At 52.9% G+C, this 22,894-nt stretch overlaps 1 pseudogene; it reads left to right on the top strand.

The window, feature by feature from the left end:
* Positions 1-425: 425 nt before the first annotated feature.
* On the top strand, positions 426-22,609 carry LOC127335851 (expansin-B18-like; annotated as a pseudogene).
* The last annotated feature ends 285 nt before the right edge of the window (positions 22,610-22,894 follow it).

Here is a 22,894-nt window from a genome sequence, read left to right on the forward strand (position 1 = left end):
GTTTGATGTAATATATAGAGCTTATTTTATTAGATAAACGATAAACCGTGTTAAAACCCCAAAGGACCAGCACACTCCGAACATGTTGCAATGACAAACGCGGAAAAACTAGAAAGAAGGAAAGGCAGAATCTAAAGGCAAATTAAATTTGCAATTGGTTAAAGCCAAGGAGGTGCCCAATGTGCCATGCATGCATGCTCCCGATTGAACAATCTAATTAAGGATCGGACAAGTGAACTGCACACAAAGGACGCCCCTATCTACTAAGTGCTACTGTTAGATGGTTAAGTAAATGTATACATGTTTGACCTTAAGCCATGTGCCATATGCATGCATCTCGATGCTCAGGGAGTCACAGGCCACCGTTCTGCCGCCTATAAATAGAGCAACATTCCATCCACATAGATCACACCATTCTACATCTACCTGTCTCCTCCCAACCCTTGCAGAGCCCACACAGTACTATCCATCCTACATTGAGGTTCCTGGCAACGTTAGCTATGGCTTCCAGGTTTCAGATCCTGCCCTTCATCGCCATAGCTGTTCTCGCGTTGCTTATCCATCCGTGCTCATCCATCGAGTTTCACCGTAAGCTCTCAAGTTGGTCTGACGCCGGCGCTACATGGTACGGCGCCGCTACTGGCGCCGGGAGTGATGGTATATATACGTAGCTGTTGCTTAATGCATACAGTCTTTGCATAATGATACACGAATTGAATCATCGATCCATGCATATTTCTCACGTCTTGTTCTTATACGTACGTAGGTGGTGCATGTGGGTACAAGGGGGTGCCGTCGACCTGCCACCATTCTCGTCCATGATCGCCGCCGGCGGCCCTTCCCTGTACAACTCAGGCATGGGCTGTGGCTCTTGCTACCAGGTATTTCACTGGTTATACATACTGAACTGATCCTGGCATGCATGCTAACACACGTGTAGGCTGGCTGGCAACACAATAGACGGATACAATGAGGCGTAGTCCGTTTTTATTTGTTTTCTTTCGCTGGTTGATTTTTGTATCAACGCTTGGCGATGGCTGAGATGTTTTAAACTTTGTACTCACATATTTTGTTTAATAAAAGGTCGTGTGCATCATCATGATGCAGACACTACAGGAATGGCGCGCTGCGCCGACGGCCGTGGCGTACGCCGACGGCCAAATGTCGGGGCCGTCGGCGTACTGCCCGGTCAGCCCAGCTGCTCGAAGCGCCCCTCGGCGTATAGCGCCCCTCGGCGTATGACACGCTATGCCGAGGGTGGCCCTCGGCGTATCGGCGGCCCTCGGCATAGGTTGAGGGTGCGACCCCGTCCCATCGCCCCGCGGCCATGCCCTAACTGGACCTTGACGGCGTGAAGCCTATGCCGAGGGCCACCGTCGGCGTAGCTGAAGCCAATTTCTCCCGCCGAATCCTCCCGCCCCTCCCGCCAAAATGACGTCAGCTGTCTAGCCTATGCCGAGGGGCACCGTCGGCTTAGCATCCATCTTTTTTTTCCTTTTTCCCGCCCATTTCTCCCGCCCAATCTTTCCCGCCAATTTTTCCCGCCATTTTCTCCGCTTGACTTTTCTCGCCGTTTCAGCCCCTCGCCTCCCTATATATACCCATGTGTTCTTCTCCAACAAAACACCACCACCAGCATGGTGTGGTGTTGTTTGTCTAATGTTGTACCCCCGGGGTCTTTCGGCTACACGCACATGCGCTGACGGCACTTAGGCATGTCCTGGACGTATAGGGCAGAACTCACCGGTGGGGTGAACCGGAGGAAAACCTTAGATAGCATGGATCCATACTTGCCACCACATGACCTAAAACAAAGGAAAAAAGTCCATTGCTAACCCTAACTCTAACCCTAACCCTAACCCTAGGGGTAGATTTGCGGGGTCCCCGCCCCCTAGGGTTTCCCTAGATACAAACCACCGGAGCGTCCGAATCGCTGGAAACTCCTGCTACGGCTCATCCGGGGCCTATTTCATTCCAAACCTATGGTTTCCATGTGCATATGTCCTAAACAAATCAAAGAAATTAAAAAAATCCATTGGTGATACAGATCACCGGAGCGTCGGAATCGCACGAAAAAAGCTATAGGGGTAGATCTGCAAGGTCCCCGGCCTAGGGTTTCCCAAGATACAGATCACCGGAGCGTCGGAATCGCGCGAAAACTTGCATTTGTCCCTAACAGATGTGTACAAGTGGGATGTAAGGGTTGTCTAACCTTGCAAGGACCCCGTTGACGATTTCCGCATACATGGGCCGACACTTGGTAAAATCCAGGATTTGTATGTGGAAACTCCTGCTACGGCTCATCCGGGGCCTATTTCATTCCAAACCTATGGTTTCCATGTGCATATGTCCTAAACAAAGCAAAGAAATTAAAAAAATCCATTGGTGATACAGATCACCGGAGCGTCGGAATCGCACGAAAAAAGCTATAGGGGTAGATCTGCAAGGTCCCCGGCCTAGGGTTTCCCAAGATACAGATCACCGGAGCGTCGGAATCGCGCGAAAACTTGCATTTGTCCCTAACATATGTGTACAAGTGTGATGTAAGGTTTGTCTAACCTTGCATGTACCCCGCGTTGACGATTTCCGCATACATGGGCCGACACTTGGTAAAATCCAGGATTTGTATGTGGAAACTCCTGCTACGGCTCATCCGGGGCCTATTTCATTCCAAACCTATGGTTTCCATGTGCATATGTCCTAAACAAAGCAAAGCAAATAAAAAAATCCATTGGTAAACCCTCGCACGGAGAAAGCTATAGGGGTAGATCTGCAGGGTCCCCGCCCTAGGGTTTCCCAAGATACAGATCACCGGAGCGTCGGAATCGCTTGAAAACTTGCATTTGTCCCTAACATATGTGTACAAGTGTGATGTAAGGTTTGTCTAACCTTGCATGTACCCCGCGTTGACGATTTCCGCATACATGGGCCGACACTTGGTAAAATCCAGGATTTGTATGTGGAAACTCCTGCTACGGCTCATCTGTGGCCTATTTTATTCCAAACCTATGGTTTCCATGTGCATATGTCCTAAACAAAGCAAAGAAAATAAAAAAATCCATTGGTAAACCCTCGCACGGAAAAAGCTATAGGGGTAGATCTGCGGGGTCCCCGCCCTAGGGTTTCCCAAGATACAGACTATCGGATCGTCGGAATCATTTGGAAAACTTGCATATGCCCATAACATATGTGTACAAGTGTGATGTAAGGTTTGGCTAACCTTGGATGTACCCGTTGTTGACGATTTCCGCATACATGGGCTAACACTTGGTAAAATCCAGGATCCGTATGTGGAAACTCGCCACGGCTAAAATGGAGCCTATTTTATGGTAAAGTATGCCCAACCTATGGTTTCCATGTACATATGTCCTAAATAAACCAAAACAAGTAAAAAATTACATTGGTAAACTCTCGCACGGAGAAAGCTATAGGGGTAGATCTACGGGGTCCCCGCCCTAGGGTTTCCCAAGATACGAGATCACCGGAGCGTCGAAATTGTTGGAAAACTTGCATCTGCCCCTAACATATATGTACAAGTGTGACGCGTCATTTTATGTGCTAAATGTTTTCCGTTTCGCTGCGTTGGCGGACGGGTGCACGCGCGCGCCGGTACGGCCATACCGCATGTCCCGTTGGCCCCGTTTTGCGCGATTGGCAAAGCAAACGGAGCCAAAATCGAGCGGAGCCGCGTGGCGTCATTTTATGTGTCCTAGTAACCACCGCAAAAGACGGAACTGGGATACGGCAATTATCTTGGAGAACCCTTCACGAACAGGGCTATCTCGTCCGAGTTCTATGGCTTTTAGGGGAAATGAGTAGGAAACGGCCCGTTTCACCACATAGTTTGTCGAACGAGGCCATATTTGGCACGTGCGTGGGCCTTAGGATGGGAAGCAAGGCCCGGTCCGCGGATTTCCAATCCGAACCACGGCGACGGTTTTTCCATTTTCGGGTGCCGGAAGGGCTTTCTTTTGTGAAGCAGCTACATGGTGCGCATTTCGAGTATCGCGCGGGACCTCTCGCGCGGCGGTAGGATACCTCCTACGCACCACCTATCACATGCCATATGCGCGCGGAAGCCATCCGGGAATCCCACCCGCTTCTGCGGTGCTCGCCGAATCCGCTGAAAGCTGTCCGGATTTGAACTGGGCGACACTTTCCTTCGCTCAATAAATGGAGGGAAAAATGTTTTTAGGTCTAGGACGCGTCATTTTATGTGCTAAATGTTTTCCGTTTCGCGCGTTGGCGGACGGGTGCACGCGCGCGCCTGCACGGCCATACCGCATGTCCCGCGGCCCCGTTTTGCGCAGTTGGCAAAGCAAACGGAGCCAAAAATCGAGCGGAGCCGCGTGGCGTCATTTTATGTGTCCTAGTAACCACCGCAAAAGACGGAATCGGGATACGGCAATTATCTCTGAGAACCCTTCACGAACAGGGCTATCTCGTCCGGAGTTCTATGGCTTTTAGGGAAATGAGTAGGAAACGGCCCGTTTCACCACATAGTTTGTCGGAACGAGGCCATATTTGGCACGTGCGTGGGCCTTAGGATGGGAAGCAAGGCCCGGTCGCGGATTTCCAATCCGAACCACGGCGACGGTTTTTCCATTTTCGGGGTGCGGAAGGGCTTTCTTTTGTGAAGCGGCTACATGGTGCGCATTTCAGTATCGCGCGGGACCTCCGCGCGGCGGTAGGATACCTCCTACGCACCACCTATCACATGCCATATGCGCGCGGAAGCCATCCGGGAATCCCACCCGCTTCTGCGGTGCCCCGCCGAATCCGGTGGAAACCGTCCGGATTTGAATCCGGGGCGACACTTTCCTTCGCTCAATAAATGGAGGGAAAAATGTTTTTAGGTCTAGGACGCGTCATTTTATGTGCTAAATGTTTTCCGTTTCGCGCGTTGGCGGACGGGTGCACGCGCGCGCCGTACGGCCATACCGCATGTCCCGGCGGCCCGTTTTGCGCAGTTGGCAAAGCAAACGGAGCCAAAATCGAGCGGAGCCGCGTGGCGTCATTTTATGTGTCCTAGTAACCACCGCAAAAGACGGAACTGGGATACGGCAATTATCTTGGAGAACCCTTCACGAACAGGGCTATCTCGTCCGGATATCTATGGCTGTGGGGGGAAATCAGTAGGAAACGGCCCGTTTCACCACATAGTTTGTCGGAACGAGGCCATATTTGGCACGTGCGTGGGCCTTAGGATGGGAAGCAAGGCCCCGGTCGCGGATTTCCAATCCGAACCACGGGCGACGGTTTTTCCATTTTCGGGTGCGGAAGGGCTTTCTTTTGTGAAGCAGCTACATGGTGCGCATTTCAGTATCGCGCGCGGGACCTCCGCGCGCGGTAGGATACCTCCTACGCACCACCTATCACATGCCATATGCGCGCGGAAGCCATCTGGGAATCCCACCCGCTTCTGCGGTGCCCGCCGAATCATTGAAACCGTCCGGATTTGAATCGGGGCGACACTTTCCTTCGCTCAATAAATGGAGGGAAAAATGTTTTTAGGTCTAGGACGCGTCATTTTATGTGCTAAATGTTTTCCGTTTCGCGCGTTGGCGGACGGGTGCACGCGCGCGCGCCGGTGCACGGCCATACCGCATGTCCCGCGGCCCCGTTGTTGCGCAGTTGGCAAAGCAAACGGAGCCAAAAAATCGAGCGGAGCCGCGTGGCGTCATTTTATGTGTCCTAGTACCCACCGCAAAAGACGGAATCGGGATACGGCAATTATCTTTGAGAACCCTTCACGAACGGGCTATCTCGTCCAGGAGTTCTATGGCTTTTAGGGAAATGAGTAGGAAACGGCCCGTTTCACCACATAGTTTGTCGGAACGAGGCCATATTTGGCACGTGCGTGGGCCTTAGGATGGGAAGCAAGGCCCGGTCGCGGATTTCCAATCCGAACCACGGGCGACGGTTTTTCCATTTTCGGGTGCCGGAAGGGCTTTCTTTTGTGAATCAGCTACATTGTGCGCATTTAAATATCGCGCGGGACCTCCGCGCGGCGCTAGTATACCACCAACGCAGCACCTATCACATGCCATATGAGCGAGGAAGCCATCTGGGACTCCCCCCCGCTTCTGCGGTGCCCGCCCGAATCCGCCGGAAACTGTCCGATTTGAACCGGGGCGACACTTTCCTTCGCTCAATAAGTGGAGGGAAAAGTGTTTTTAGGTCTAGGACGCGTCATTGTATGTGCTAAATGTTTTGAGTTTCTCGCGTTGGCGGAGGGTTGCACGCGCGCGCGCGGTACGGCGCTACCGCATGTCCCGGGGGCGCCGTTGTTCGCGGTTGGCAAAGCAAACGGAGCCAAAAATCGAGCGGAGCCGCGTGGCGTCATTTTATGTGTCCTAGTAACCACCGCAAAAGACGGAACTGGGATACGGCAATTATCTTGGAGAACCCTTCACGAACAGGGGCTATCTCGTCAGGAGTTCTATGGCTTTTAGGAAATGAGTAGGAAACGGCCCGTTTCACCACATAGTTTGTCGGAACGAGGCCATATTTGGCACGTGCGTGGGCCTTAGGATGGGAAGCAAGGCCCCGGTCGCGGATTTCCAATCCGAACCACGGGCGACGGTTTTTCCATTTTCGGGGTGCCGGAAGGGCTTTCTTTTGTGAAGCAGCTACATGGTGCGCATTTCAGTATCGCGCGGGACCTCCGCGCGGCGGTAGGATACCTCCTACGCACCACCTATCACATGCCATATGCGCGCGGAAGCCATCTGGGAATCCCACCCGCTTCTGCGGTGCCCGCCGAATCCCGGAAACTGTCCGGATTTGAACCGGGGCGACACTTTCCTTCGCTCAATAAATGGAGGGAAAAATGTTTTTAGGTCTAGGACGCGTCATTTTATGTGCTAAATGTTTTCCGTTTCGCGCGTTGGCGGACGGGTGCACGCGCGCGCCGGTGCGGCCATACCGCATGTCCCGGCGGCCCCGTTTTGCGCAGTTGGCAAAGCAAACGGAGCCAAAAATCGAGCGGAGCCGCGTGGCGTCATTTTATGTGTCCTAGTAACCACCGCAAAAGACGCAACTGGGAGACGGCAATGATCTCGGAGAACACTTCCCGAACAGGGCTATCTCGTCAGTAGTTATATGGCTTTTAGGGGAAATGAGTAGGAAACGGCCCGTTTCACCACATAGTTTGTCGGAACGAGGCCATATTTGGCACGTGCGTGGGCCTTAGGAAGGGAAGCAAGGCCCTGGTCGCGGATTTCCAATCCGAACCACGGGCGACGGTTGTTCCATTTTCGGTGCGGAAGGGCTTTTTTTGTGAAGCAGCTACATGGTGCGCATTTCAAGATCGCGCGGGACCTCCGCGCGGCGGTAGGATACCTCCTACGCACCACCTATCACATGCCATATGCGCGCGGAAGCCATCCGGGAATCCCACCCGCTTCTGCGGTGCCCTCGCCGAATCCGGCTGAAACTGTCCGGATTTGAACTGGGGCGACACTTTCCTTCGCTCAATAAATGGAGGGAAAAATGTTTTTAGGTCTAGGACACGTCATTTTATGTGCTAAATGTTTTCCGTTTCGCGCGTTGGCGGACGGGTGCACGCGCGCGCCGTACGGCCATACCGCATGTCCGTGACCCCCGTTTTGCGCAGTTGGCAAAGCAAACGGAGCCAAAAAAATCGAGCGGAGCCGCGTGGCGTCATTTTATGTGTCCTAGTAACCACTGCAAAAGACGGAACTGGGATACGGCAATTATCTTGGAGAACCCTTCACGAACAGGGCTATCTCGTCAGGAGTTCTATGGCTTTTAGGGGAAATGAGTAGGAAACGGCCCGTTTCACCACATAGTTTGTCGGAACGAGGCCATATTTGGCACGTGCGTGGGCCTTAGGATGGGAAGCAAGGCCCCGGTCGCGGATTTCCAATCCGAACCACGGGCGACGGTTTTTCCATTTTCGGGGTGCCGGAAGGGCTTTCTTTTGTGAAGCAGCTACATGGTGCGCATTTCAGTATCGCGCGGGACCTCCGCGCGGCGGTAGGATACCTCCTACGCACCACCTATCACATGCCATATGCGCGCGGAAGCCATCTGGGAATCCCACCCGCTTCCTGCGGTGCCCCGCCGAATCCGCTGGAAACTGTCCGGATTTGAACTGGGGCGACACTTTCCTTCGCTCAATAAATGGAGGGAAAAATGTTTTTAGGTCTAGGACGCGTCATTTTATGTGCTAAATGTTTTCCGTTTCGCGCGTTGGCGGACGGGTGCACGCGCGCGCCGTACGGCCATACCGCATGTCCCGGCGGCCCCGTTTTGCGCAGTTGACAAAGCAAACGGAGCCAAAAAATCGAGCGGAGCCGCGTGGCGTCATTTTATGTGTCCTAGTAACCACTGCAAAAGACGGAACTGGGATACGGCAATTATCTTGGAGAACCCTTCACGAACAGGGCTATCTCGTCCGGAGTTCTATGGCTTTTAGGGGAAATGAGTAGGAAACGGCCCGTTTCACCACATAGTTTGTCGGAACGAGGCCATATTTGGCACGTGCGTGGGCCTTAGGATGGGAAGCAAGGCCCCGGTCGCGGATTTCCAATCCGAACCACGGGCGACGGTTTTTCCATTTTCGGGGTGCCGGAAGGGCTTTCTTTTGTGAAGCAGCTACATGGTGCGCATTTCGATCGCGCGGGACCTCCGCGCACGGTAGGATACCTCCTACGCACCACCTATCACATGCCATATGCGCGCGGAAGCCATCCGGGAATCCCACCCGCTTCTGCGGTGCCCCGCCGAATCACGGAAACCGTCCGGATTTGAACTGGGCGACACTTTCCTTCGCTCAATAAATGGAGGGAAAAATGTTTTTAGGTCTAGGACGCGTCATTTTATGTGCTAAATGTTTTCCGTTTCGCGCGTTGGCGCACGGGTGCACGCGCGCGCCCGCACGGCCATACCGCATGTCCCGGCGGCCCGTTTTGCGCAGTTGGCAAAGCAAACGGAGCCAAAAATCGAGCGGAGCCGCGTGGCGTCATTTTATGTGTCCTAGTAACCACCGCAAAAGACGGAACTGGGATACGGCAATTATCTTGGAGAACCCTTCACGAACAGGGCTATCTCTGTTCGGAGTTCTATGGCTTTTAGGGAAATGAGTAGGAAACGGCCCGTTTCACCACATAGTTTGTCGGAACGAGGCCATATTTGGCACGTGCGTGGGCCTTAGGATGGGAAGCAAGGCCCCGGTCGCGGATTTCCAATCCGAACCATGGGCGACGGTTTTTCCATTTTCGGGGTGCTTAGGAAGGGCTTTTTTTGTGAAGCAGCTACATGGTGCGCATTTCAAGATCGCGCGGGACCTCCGCACGGCGGTAGGATACCTCCTACGCACCACCTATCACATGCCATATGCGCGCGGAAGCCATCCGGGAATCCCACCCGCTTCTGCGGTGCCTCGCCGAATCCGCTGGAAACTGTCCGGATTTGAACTGGGGCGACACTTTCCTTCGCTCAATAAATGGAGGGAAAAATGTTTTTAGGTCTAGGACACGTCATTTTATGTGCTAAATGTTTTCCGTTTCGCGCGTTGGCGGACGGGTGCACGCGCGCGCCCGTGCGGCCATACCGCATGTCCCGGCGGCCCCGTTTGCGTGATTGGCAAAGCAAACGGAGCCAAAATCGAGCGGAGCCGCGTGGCGTCATTTTATGTGTCCTAGTAACCACGCAAAAGACGGAATCGGGATACGGCAATTATCTTGGAGAACCCTTCACGAAGCAGGGGCTATCTCGTCCGGAGTTCTATGGCTTTTAGGGGAAATGAGTAGGAAACGGCCCGTTTCACCACATAGTTTGTCGGAACGAGGCCATATTTGGCACGTGCGTGGGCCTTAGGATGGGAAGCAAGGCCCCGGTCGCGGATTTCCAATCCGAACCACGAGCGACGGTTTTTCCATTTTCGGGGTGCCGGAAGGGCTTTCTTTTGTGAAGCAGCTACATGGTGCGCATTTCAGTATCGCGCGGGACCTCCGCGCGGCGGTAGGATACCTCCTACGCACCACCTATCACATGCCATATGCGCGCGGAAGCCATCTGGGAATCCCACCCGCTTCTGCGGTGCCCCGCCGAATCCGGCTGAAACCGTCCGGATTTGAACCGGGCGACACTTTCCTTCGCTCAATAAATGGAGGGAAAAATGTTTTTAGGTCTAGGACGCGTCATTTTATGTGCTAAATGTTTTCCGTTTCGCGCGTTGGCGGACGGGTGCACGCGCGGCGCTCCGTACGGCCATACCGCATGTCCCGGCGGCCCCGTTTTGCGCAGTTGGCAAAGCAAACGGAGCCAAAAATCGAGCGGAGCCGCGTGGCGTCATTTTATGTGTCCTAGTAACCACTGCAAAAGACGGAACTGGGATACGGCAATTATCTTGGAGAACCCTTCACGAACAGGGCTATCTCGTCCGGAGTTCTATGGCTTTTAGGGGAAATGAGTAGGAAACGGCCCGTTTCACCACATAGTTTGTCGAACGAGGCCATATTTGGCACGTGCGTGGGCCTTAGGATGGGAAGCAAGGCCCCGGTCGCGGATTTCCAATCCGAACCACGGGCGACGGTTTTTCCATTTTCGGGTGCGGAAGGGCTTTCTTTTGTGAAGCGCCTACATGGTGCGCATTTCAAGATCGCGCGGGACCTCCGCACGGCGGTAGGATACCTCCTACGCACCACCTATCACATGCCATATGCGCGCGGAAGCCATCTCGGGAATCCCACCCGCTTCTGCGGTGCCCCGCCGAATCCGCTGAAACCGTCCGGATTTGAACCGGGGCGACACTTTCCTTCGCTCAATAAATGGAGGGAAAAATGTTTTTAGGTCTAGGACGCGTCATTTTATGTGCTAAATGTTTTCCGTTTCGCGCGTTGGCGGACGGGTGCACGCGCGCGCCCGGTACGGCCATACCGCATGTCCCGGCGGCCCCGTTTTGCTAGCTTGGCAAAGCAAACGGAGCCAAAAATCGAGCGGAGCCGCGTGGCGTCATTTTATGTGTCCTAGTAACCACTGCAAAAGACGGAACTGGGATACGGCAATTATCTTGGAGAACCCTTCACGAACAGGGCTATCTCGTCCGGAGTTCTATGGCTTTTAGGGGAAATGAGTAGGAAACGGCCCGTTTCACCACATAGTTTGTCGGAACGAGGCCATATTTGGCACGTGCGTGGGCCTTAGGATGGGAAGCAAGGCCCCGGTCGCGGATTTCCAATCCGAACCACGGCGACGGTTTTTCCATTTTCGGGGTGCCAGGAAGGGCTTTTTTGTGAAGCAGCTACATGGTGCGCATTTCAGTATCGCGCGGGACCTCCGCACGGCGGTAGGATACCTCCTACGCACCACCTATCACATGCCATATGCGCGCGGAAGCCATCTGGGAATCCCACCCGCTTCCTGCGGTGCCCCGCCGAATCCGCTGGAAACTGTCCGGATTTGAACTGGGGCGACACTTTCCTTCGCTCAATAAATGGAGGGAAAAATGTTTTTAGGTCTAGGACACGTCATTTTATGTGCTAAATGTTTTCCGTTTCGCGCGTTGGCGGACGGGTGCACGCGCGCGCCCGGTACGGCCATACCGCATGTCCCGGCGGCCCCGTTTTGCGCAGTTGGCAAAGCAAACGGAGCCAAAAAATCGAGCGGAGCCGCGTGGCGTCATTTTATGTGTCCTAGTAACCACTGCAAAAGACGGAACTGGGATACGGCAATTATCTTGGAGAACCCTTCACGAACAGGGCTATCTCGTCCGGAGTTCTATGGCTTTTAGGGGAAATGAGTAGGAAACGGCCCGTTTCACCACATAGTTTGTCGGAACGAGGCCATATTTGGCACGTGCGTGGGCCTTAGGATGGGAAGCAAGGCCCCGGTCGCGGATTTCCAATCCGAACCACGGGCGATGGTTTTTCCATTTTCGGGGTGCCGGAAGGGCTTTCTTTTGTGAAGCAGCTACATGGTGCGCATTTCAGTATCGCGCGGGACCTCCGCGCGGCGGTAGGATACCTCCTACGCACCACCTATCACATGCCATATGCGCGCGGAAGCCATCTGGGAATCCCACCCGCTTCCTGCGGTGCCCCGCCGAATCCGCTGGAAACTGTCCGGATTTGAACTGGGGCGACACTTTCCTTCGCTCAATAAATGGAGGGAAAAATGTTTTTAGGTCTAGGACGCGTTATTTTATGTGCTAAATGTTTTCCGTTTCGCGCGTTGGCGGACGGGTGCACGCGCGCGCCCGGTACGGCCATACCGCATGTCCCGGCGGCCCCGTTTTGCGCAGTTGGCAAAGCAAACGGAGCCAAAAAATCGAGCGGAGCCGCGTGGCGTCATTTTATGTGTCCTAAAAAGGCAGAGTAAAGTAACGGGGGCACCGCCGATGGAGGTCGGTCAAAGGGTAGACCGCGCATTCAATTCAATGTCGACGTGGTAAAAAAGGTAATCCTAGCATATTAGGTCAAAGGGTAGACCTAATATAATATATACTAGTATATTATAGTTAGAAAATAGAATGAAAAAAAAAATAAAAAAAAAAAAAAAAAACTATGCCGAGGGTGGCCCTCGGCGTAGCCAAACCCTAGCATTAACCCCAGGGTCCACCTGGTCGGCCCGGCTAAGCCGAGGGTGGCCCTCGGCGTAGATCCCCATTTCTCATTTTCACCTGGTCGGCTGCGCATTTTCCTCCACCGCGCCCACTTCTCATTTTTCTCCCGCCCGAGCCGCGCGCCGCCGCCTGAGCCCCGCGCCGCCGCCGCCTGAGCCCCGCGCCGCCCCCTCCTCCCGCCGCCGCTTCCTCGGCCCCAGACCCTCCTCCCGTCGCCGCCTCCGGCCCGCCTCCTCTCGGCCCCCGCCTCCTCGCGTCACCACCTCGTGCCCGCCACCGCAGCCGACGCGCGCGCCGCCGCCTCTGCCCGACGCCGCCCTCCTCCCGACGCCGCCCTCCTCGCCCCACCGCCCTCCTCCCGCAGCCCGCCACCGCCGCTCCTCCCTGCCCTCCTCCCGTCCCCGTCCTCCCCGGCCGACCCGCGACGGCGACGCGGCCCCGCGAAGACTTCACCGCCGCCGGGGCAGAAGCGACGAGCGTCCGAGCCCCCGTCGCGCGCGCCGGCTCCGCGGTGAGTCCCGCCCCTCTCCGGCTCAGACGGTTCGGATCCGATTCGATTTCGCATTGCTCTGTTTTAGTTAGTTCCCCTTCTGCAACTTGGTCTGGAAGATGCCCGTAGTTTTATCCTTTATCGATCCATGGAGATGGAGTAGCATTTTACTGTTTTAGTTTTTGTTTTGTATAAGCAGCAGCAAGCAGTAGTATTTTCTGCAGGAATGTTTTGACGAGTTAGCTCATGAGCCATAGTTTTCATGTCTGTACTTTTCACCTGCCACGAAAATGCTGGAGGCGGTAGATCTCGGAACACCTTTGAACTCAAATGGAATATATATCGATGAGAAAAAAAAAACTCAGTAGAAAGGCCCGACAAGCTTTCCCTTTTCCGATAACCTGCGAGAGCAAACTCTCTGGGAAAATAGAACTGCAAATTGTTGTAACAGGGACATTTGGAAAGAAATAGAAACGCGTAGTTGAAATTGAAATGCTATGTTTAATAATGTAAATAGAAATGCAAATGTGAATTTCTTCTAATAATATGTATTTGTAATAGGCCAGGCCGTGACCGCCTCGTCTTGAGCACCCCGGCGTGACGATCCCGGATCTTGACGCGCTTCTCGACGGCCGCCGACATCGACACTCGATTGTTCGACTACTTCCTCTACAGCCGAGGGTGAGCAAAATTTCCAACTTCTTCTCCGCATTTTATTTATGTCACTAGATTCATTTTCCAAGTCAAGTTGCGTCACCTAGGTGTCACTTCCCGTCCTCAAGCGTTACGCGGATAAATATGCATTAGTGGTCGGCATATTTTCAACCGTAACGCTTGCGGCATTTACGGGACAGTCGGCGGATCCGTAGTTGGGTACGTTCTCCATGCTCTGCTCCGGTCCGAGTCAGGATTTCGGCAGCGCCTCACCGTTGTTCTCCGGATGCACATCCTCTTGTCTTTTTGGCGAGACGTGTATCGGGAGAGCAGCGGGGAGGTGCTGCCGAAATCCTGACTCGGACCGGGGTAGAGCATGGAGAACGTACTCAATCTACGGATCCGGCGGCTGCTAGGAGCCCACCTAGTAGAGATGTAGGTTGATGCATTCATTTTGCCTGTTAAAAAAATTAAAATATAATGCATTTTCCTATTTGATATAAATGCTATGCTTGTCGTTTGGCTTCCAATAGAGCAGAGGATGGCTGATAATGGATGGATGTACACCGGCCGTGTTAGTGCGACTAATAAAACAGATGAATGGATAAGGAAGACTTGGCATTTAGTGAAGGAGTTGGCGCGTGGTACAAAACAGAAGGTTCAGCCACTTTGCCCGTGCAATCGTTGCTTGAAGCATCACCGTCGTGGAAAGGATGACATGTTTAAACACCTTCTGCAATATGGGTATATGCCTCGTTACGTCACGCAGATCGACTTTGATGAGCACGAACGTGACAGAGGTGAGGTGATGCGGCAGCGGCTCAATGGCAATGAGTACGATGGGGTTAGAGACTTTCTAGATGATCTTGTCGATGCCCACATGCCAGAGTCGCCACCTTCACGGGAGGAACCGCCAGAACCGGAGGAACCTCCAGAACCGGAGGAACCAGAGCCAGCCGTGAAGGCCTTCTATGATATGATAGCCGCTGCTAAGACGCCTCTGTACGATGGCGCCGAGATTTCTCAGCTCGATGCCATCTCCCAGTGTCTAGCCGACAAGACCCGGTACAACACCACCCGTGACGGCTTCGAAGCAAGTCTGAAAACAACTGGTAACATGTTGCCCAAAGGGCATTGTCTGCCTAAAAGCCTGCACGAGACGAGGCAACTCATGTCGGCGCTCAACATGGATTATCAAAGGATAGACTGTTGTGAAAATGGCTGTGTTCTCTTCTGGAAACAGTTTGCAGAGGACAAGTACTGTCCCATTTGTAAGGCCTCTAGGTATGAAGAGGTAACGGGAAAGGATGGTCAGGTGAGGCAGTCAATGATCGCAAAGTCGATTCTTCGGTATCTCCCATTCATAAAAAGAATCCAGCGGCTTTACTTGACTGAGGAGACCGCCAAACAGATGACGTGGCACAAGATGGGGACTCGAATAAAGGACAATCAGGGGCGGACGAAGATGGGACATCCATCTGATGGCAATGCATGGAAGAACTTTGATAGAAAATACCCCCATATGGCAGCAGATGCTCGGAATGTCAGAATTGCGATAGCTACAGATGGCTTCAATCCATATGGTATGTCGAATTCCAATTACAGTTGTTGGCCCGTGTTTGTAATTCCGCTCAATCTCCCTCCCGGAGTCCTAATGACGAGGAAGACCATGTTTCTATCGCTGATCATTCCAGGGCCCCATTACCCGGGGAAGAACTTGAGTGTCTACATGCAGCCGATTGTGGAAGATTTGAACCACTCTTGGCACCACGGGACGTTGACGTACGACCGAGCATCGAAGACAAACTTCTGCATGAAAGTTTGGTTGCAGTATACCATGCATGACATGCCCGGGTACGCCCTAACATGCGGATGGTGTACAGCTGGTAAATGGCCATGCCCAGTGTGCAGGCATCGACTTGAGTTCCTTTGGCTAAATAAGGGTCGCAAGTATGTTGCGTTTGACACGAATCGGCAGTACCTCAAACGGAGGCATCCGTTCAGAGAAGACAAAAAGAACTTCAAGAAAGGCAAAGTTGTGCATGAAGTAACAGAGGTGCCAAAGTTCGATGGTATAGCTGTTGATGCCGAGCTACGTGCTCTCGTGCCAGCGGCATCGGAAGCTGGCCATCAATTTGAGGGATATGGTGTAACGCACAACTGGACTCACGAGGCAGCCTTAACGAAGCTCGAGTATTACAAGGACCTCGAACTTCCCCATAACATCGATGTGATGCACACCGTAAAGAATGTCGCGGAGTCCTTATTTCACACGTGCCTAAACATTCCCGGGAAGTCAAAGGATAATGTCAAGGCTAGAGTCGATGTTGAGAAGCTCTGTGATAGGAAGAAATTACACATGCAACGTCCTACTGGCCGTCGAAAGAATTGGTTCAAGCCGCACGCCGACTTCTGCCTTGATTCCATCCAAAAGAAGGAGGCATTCAAGTGGCTAAAATACGTTGTGATGTTCCCTGATGGTTATTGTTCGAATATGAGCAAGGGAGTCAATCTTTCGACGGGAAAAGTCACCGGGCTCAAGAGTCACGACTATCATATATGGATTGAGCGGCTGATGCCGGTGATGCTTCGAGGGTATCTCCCCGAGAAAATATGGCGAGTGCTCGCGGAGTTGAGCCATTTCTTCCGCACGCTCTGTGCTAAGCAGATATGTCCTAAGGTTATTGAGAAGCTGCAAGTTCAAGTGCCGGAGTTGCTATGCAATTTGGAGATGATCTTTCCGCCAGGCTTCTTTACTCCGATGGCACATCTCATTGTGCACCTCGCAAACGAGGCACTCTTGGGTGGCCCAGTGCAGTTTCGGTGGCAGTTTTGTATTGAGAGAGAGTTCAAGTATATTCGGAAGATAACTGGAAACAAAGCCAAGATTGAAGCATGCATAGCTGAGGCAACGTGCCTTCGGGAGATGGCAGATGCCGCAACAACGTACTATCCTGATGAAGTTCCCACTCTGCATAACCCGGTCTCTCGTTACAATGTCGACGTGCCCATGAATGACCCCAAGCTTCAACTATTCCAATGTCCCGGTGGCAAGGCTGGTAAAGGACAAAAATATAGATTGGAGAGGGAAGAGAAGGATTGCATAATGCTCTATGTGCTTATGAACATGAAGGAAGTGGTGGGGGGACGACGACGATGGCGGTCACGATTTCATTAGGTAACATGGTGTAATGCTTATTGTATCTAGTTTCGATCACCTACACTCAACTCGGTCTAATGCTTATTGTATCCTTTCAGCGAATTCACGGATGAACAGTGGTGGCTTCCGCGCGATCCCACGGGCGCGGAGTTGGAGACTCTACTGAAAGAGGGTGCTCCCGAAGTAAAAATAAACTTTGTGTCTTGGTTCATGAAAAAAGTAATGTCTAAGCTGTCCCTCTTACCTACCAATATGTGACTTGTCCCTGTTATTCCACGTAACTAATGCACACAACAAATTTGAACCGTGCTTGTAGGGAGCTGATGCAAACGTTGAGATGACAGATGAGTTGAGATGTGTTTCCCAAGGTTGTAACCGTGACGTCATGAAGTATGAGAAGTATGACGTGAATGGGTTTCGATTCCATACAGACACACCAGAAGGGCCGGGCGAATCCAAAAACGATAAATACTGGTGTCTTCACTAAAGGATCCGATACCTTTGATTACTACGGGAGGTTAGAGAATGTATACGAGCTGACCTTCAACCGTACAAACAAACAACTCAATCTCGTTGTGTTCAAGTGTCATTGGTTCGACCCAAGAGGTGGACAGAGAATTACCAAGTCCATTGGGTTAGTTGAAGTTAAGCCTTCCACCACCTATACCGGAGCCGATGTCTATATTGTTGCTCACCAAGCCAAGCAAGTTTATTATTTGCCGTACCCATGCCAGAAAGCGGCCCTCAACGGCTGGGAAGTCGTGTTCCAGGTATCGCCACATGGTAACCTACCGATTCCCTCTGAGGACGATTACAACAACATTGACCCTGTAACATACGAGGGAATTTTCTATCAAGAGGAAGAGGACTTCGGGCACTTTGAGTTAGAATGTGTTCTTGAAGAGGACCTCATGAACGATGCAGAAACTCGTGGTGAGTCAGTGGTGGATCTAAAGGACATAGATATGCTCGAGAAGTTACAAGTGGAAGATGATAGCGATGATGAGCCTCCACCCGTCTATCAAAATCTAACTTACTACTCAAAAGATAGTGATAGTGATAGTGGCAAGGAGAAACAAAATGAGATTGACGATGAGATTGATGACGGCTGGTGAGGGTCTTTTATGTGTTTATATTTCAACATGCTTCTTATTTGTTTAGTATCTTTATGCTTAGTATTTATATTTTTTTCAACATGCTTCTTTATTGTTTAGTATCTTTATGCTTAGTATTTATATATTCTTGAACATGCTTCTTAATTGTTTAGTGTCTTTATGCTTACTATTTATATATTTTTCAACATGCTTCTTAATTGTTTTCTCTTTCTCAATGCAGGTGATTGAACAATATGAGCGGCGGCAAGGAGGACTCGTCGAGCTTGCTTAAGAAGATGCAACAACGCAAGAACAATGTTAGAAGGAGTGAGAGGGAACCGCGTCGCAATCCGCGTTACGAGGACTTTGCGGTAGGAGGAGGAGGACGAGGACGAGGACGAGGACGGGGACGAGGTGGTGGAGCTGGAGGTGGCTTGGGAGGAGGTGGAGGTGGAGGTGGAGGTGGAGGTGGAGGTGGAGGTGGCTGGGGAGGACCGGACTTTGAGCCACCACCCTCGGCTTCAGGCGACGTTGCTTCCGGGTTCTTTTTGGAGGGGACGTCTAGAGAGGAGGCGGAGACGGAGTCTAGAGCCGAGGAGGACTCTAGCCGCGGGTTTGAGACTCCGGAGGAGGATGGGCGGCCGAAGGCACTGAAGATTCGTGGGGAAGCGAGAGTCCCCGACGAGAGGAAGGAGCCTAAGACCCATGAGGCGAAGACCCTTATTATTCCTGCAGGACCTGAGTAAGTGTACTAATTTGGCAATTTCGATTTTCAAGTACTAATGTTTGATTTTCATGTGCTAATGTTTGATTTTCATGTGCAGCAATTGGATATTTCCTCCGGGGGTCAAGGGGCGCCTGCCTAGCAGCATGATTGGAGCTTTGCTTAGGAAGTTCTGGCCGGGCAAGTACTATCCCCTCGGCACTGTCCCAGCTGGCGAGATGAAGCTAGCCACTACTTGGACGGACTACGAGAGTGCCCCTGGCGTAGGCTTCCCGACGGCTGCTGAGGCCGTGATGAGAAAGTTTTGGGTAAGACATATTTTCTCGAGCTTCGTTCATATTTGATGACCCCAATGTTCTAACTCATGAATCTCACAATTGTTTTTTGCATGATTGAAGTGTTTTTATCGTGTGGCGCCCGAGGTTGAGGAGGCGGCCGCGAACAGGACTTTGCGGGCGACTTGTGAGAGGTTGACACCGCAGGTGTGGTACAACCAAAGGATCACGTCCGCGGGTCACTTCTGGGCAGAGAGAGGCGAGAGGGTCCATAAGCCGGACATTGTCGGTAAGAATGCTAAGGCCGAGTACGAGATGACGGTGGAGGACTACATGTCGGTGAGTAAAATGTCAATGAGATTCTACATTGCTACTAAGTTGCAATTGCATTAGATTGAGTTGAGTATTGCATTTTCAGGTTATCCCCGATTGGGCCGAGCCGCATGCCGAGGCATGGGAGGAGATGGTTAGGACGAGGTGGCTCAAGATGGACGAGGACTTTGCAGCCGTGGCGAGGCGGAACGCGGAGAACCGAGGCGACGGTGGCACACACTGTGGGGGAAACCTCAGCTACGAGCGCTACAAGGGGAAGACGGTATGTATACATTTTATTTTCCTTCAGGTTCAAAGTTGGTACTCACAACATTTCCTTTCGCGATGCAGAGGGCCGCGTTAGGACCCGAGGAGGAGATGTCTGACCTCGAGATATACAACAAGATGCGGCTTAAGAAGCCCGATCTCTCGCAGCCTCAGCCCTCGCTCCCTGAGTACTTCGGCACCTACGCCGAGGACGTCGAGAACTACTGCGAGATGGTGAGGCATCGTCACCCGGAGGTGGATGACCCCATGAGCGCGGAGGTCGACGAGGAGTCGTTGGTCCTGTCGTCCGGAGGGTTGCCGCATGGCCGTCTCGCCATGCTGAACAAGGCCGTCAAGCATACCCTCACCACGACCTTCACGCGTCTCAAGGCGGGACTCACCAAGGACAGCCCCCCTCTCCCGCCTCGTCGCCGGGCTCGGCAACAACCCGCATACGACGTAAGTTTCCCTCATTTCCATCCTCTTTCCGACTTTCGTTCATACATTGCTAAGTGCTAACGAGACATGAATTTGTGAAATTGTAGCCTGACTTCGAGGCGGCCTACGTGGTCGCTCATCAAGAATATCAGGTGGCCTTCAACCAGCACCAGCAGCAGTTCATGGAGTACATGGCATATATACATGTAAGTTCCAACCTTTGTTTTCGCAAATGATGACAAGTCCCACTTTCCCCTAGTTTGATGCTTCATTTCTTCAAAGACTGACATGTAAACTATCTTGCAGGCGTCGATGGTGGCCAATCAAACTGGACAGACAGTGGATTTAGGGCCGATGCCTCCCTTTCCGGGGCCGGCGCCAAACATGCCATCGAAGGAAAATTTCGCTGCGGAGTACTATGGGAGAACAACGGTAAGTTCTTCGCCAAACCGAATACTACGGCTTTCCTTTGCCTCGCAAATTGCTAACATCTCGGGAACATGTGTGTAGGGAACGGGATGTTCCGGAAACCAGGGTGGTGGGAGGGAGATCACACCGGTTCATCATGGTGGTCCTTCTCCCGGTGCTACACCCGGTACTTCTCCCGGTACTTCTCCCGGTCCTTCTCCCGGTGGTTCTTCCGCAGCTTCTACCGGAAGGAATCGGCCCGGGCCGGTGTCTAGCGGCGACGAGCTCCTCTAGTTGTCGCATTGTATCTCTTATCGACACTATGGCACCATGCATGTATGCACACTATGGCACTATGTATGCATCCCATGTCACTATGACACTATGTATGCAACCTATGGTACTATGACACTATGTATGCACTTGATGTTATATGTATTTGCACTTCATGCCTATGAATTTCATGTGAATTATATGTGCTTGTGTATCCTGTCAAATCTGGAAAACGCGCGAAACAGCAAAAAACGAAAAAAATGAACCAAATTGCACCCTCTACGCCGACGGGTCTACCCTCGGGGTAGCTCCCAGGATCCACCAGGGCGCGCCACGCGTCCAGAAATGGACCAAATTGCACCCCCTACCCCGACGGTGAGGCCCTCGGCGTAGCGCCGCCGCCCAGGGACGCCCAGGCCGCGCCACGTGTGGAGGTACCCCGACGGGGAGGCCCTCGGCGTACCGTCGCCCAGGGACGCCCAGGCCGCGCCACGTGTGGAGGTACCCCGACGGGGAGGCCCTCGGCGTACCGTCGCCCAGGGACGCCCAGGCCGCGCCACGCGCCTCCGTACGCCGACGGGGCGCCCCTCGGCGTAGCGTCCGCGTAGAAGCGGCCAGGAGGCGCCACGTGCCTCCATACGCCGACGGGGCGACGCTCGGCGTAGCCCAAACGGACGTTAGCCGGACGGCGCCGGTCACCGTGCTACGCCGAGGGTTGCGACGCCGACGAGCGGTTCCAGCCGTCGGCCCTCTGCGGCTACGCCGACGGCGGCCTCTACGCCGAGGGCCGCGTGTGCTCTGCCGAGGCCTATCTTCCCCGAGGAGCTACGCCGAGGGGGCCCGTCGGCGTATCGTACGCCGAGGGCAAGCGCGTGCTACGCCGAGGGTCGAATGCCGTCGGCATCTACCGCGATTCCTGTAGTGAGAAGCCGGGGTTTCACTCCCCATTTCGAAAAAAAAACGTGTAGTGCCGTGTCGTTTTCATGACATTTTGGCTGTGTATGTATGCAGGTGAAGTGCTCTGGTAACGCTGCCTGCTCTAGTAACCCCGTGACTGTGGTGATCACGGACGAGTGCCCCGGCGGCCCTTGCCTGAATGAGCCGCACTTCGACCTCAGCGGGACGGCGTTCGGTGCCATGGCGAAGCCCGGCCAGGCCGACCAGCTGCGCGGCGCCGGCGTCCTCCAAATCCAGTTCACCCGGTACGTATATACTTACGCACGCATGAATGCACGTAGCTAGCCGCACTCTCGCCGTGTGCCGCTCGAAACGGCCAGGACACGTACATGCCACATGCGCCTCACCGCTCACGCATCCGATATATACAGTCCGTTAACTCTCTGTGTTCACGTGGTGCAGCGTGCAGTGCAACTGGGCTGGAGCGAAGCTGACCTTCATCGTGGACGCCGGCTCCAACCCGCAGTACTTCGCCGTGCTCATCCAGTACCAGAACGGCGACGGCGACCTCTCGGCCGTCGAGCTCATGCAAAGCGGCGCCGGGGCTGCGTGGGCGCCGATGCAGCACTCGTGGGGCGCTGTTTGGAAGTTCAACGCCGACTCCGCACTGCAGGCGCCGCTCTCCCTCCGCCTGACTTCCAGCTCTGGCAACAAGCTCGTTGCCAGCAACGTCATCCCCGCCGGGTGGAACGCCGGCGCCACGTACCAGTCGACCGTTAACTACTAATCATAAATCAACACGTATTATGCTATGGTAGCACAGTGCTGCTACTACTACTACGAACTGAAATAAGGGCAAGAGCGCCGATGAGGAGGAGGCGCAGCCGCGTATAGTTCTCCCCTGTTGGCCCGTTAATTTAGTCGATGTTTATGTGGACGTAGAAAACAAGTATGTAATGGCAGCTCAGTGTGACTGTATCTGTACCGAATACGTGCTATACAATATACGTACTTCTAAAGGCTTGTCCGATGCTGTGTATGGTCAGTATTTTTTCCTGAAAATAGTAAACAAAAATACTACCTCCATCTAAAAATAAGTGTCTTATTAGTTTTGTTTAGATATGGATATATCTAGGCACATCTTAGAGGTCGGTATATCCGTATTAAAAAAAATTGAGACACTTATTTTTGGATGGAGGAGTAAAAAAACAAAACATGAAACACAAAAGAAAAAACGAAAAAAACCCACATGTTTATAATTGGCCACAGAATAAATGCAGCCCATTTAAGCAGGAGCGTTCCATGCTGCT

The sequence above is a fragment of the Lolium perenne genome, chromosome 2, assembly GCF_019359855.2.
Source record: "Lolium perenne isolate Kyuss_39 chromosome 2, Kyuss_2.0, whole genome shotgun sequence".
NCBI lineage: Eukaryota > Viridiplantae > Streptophyta > Magnoliopsida > Poales > Poaceae > Lolium > Lolium perenne.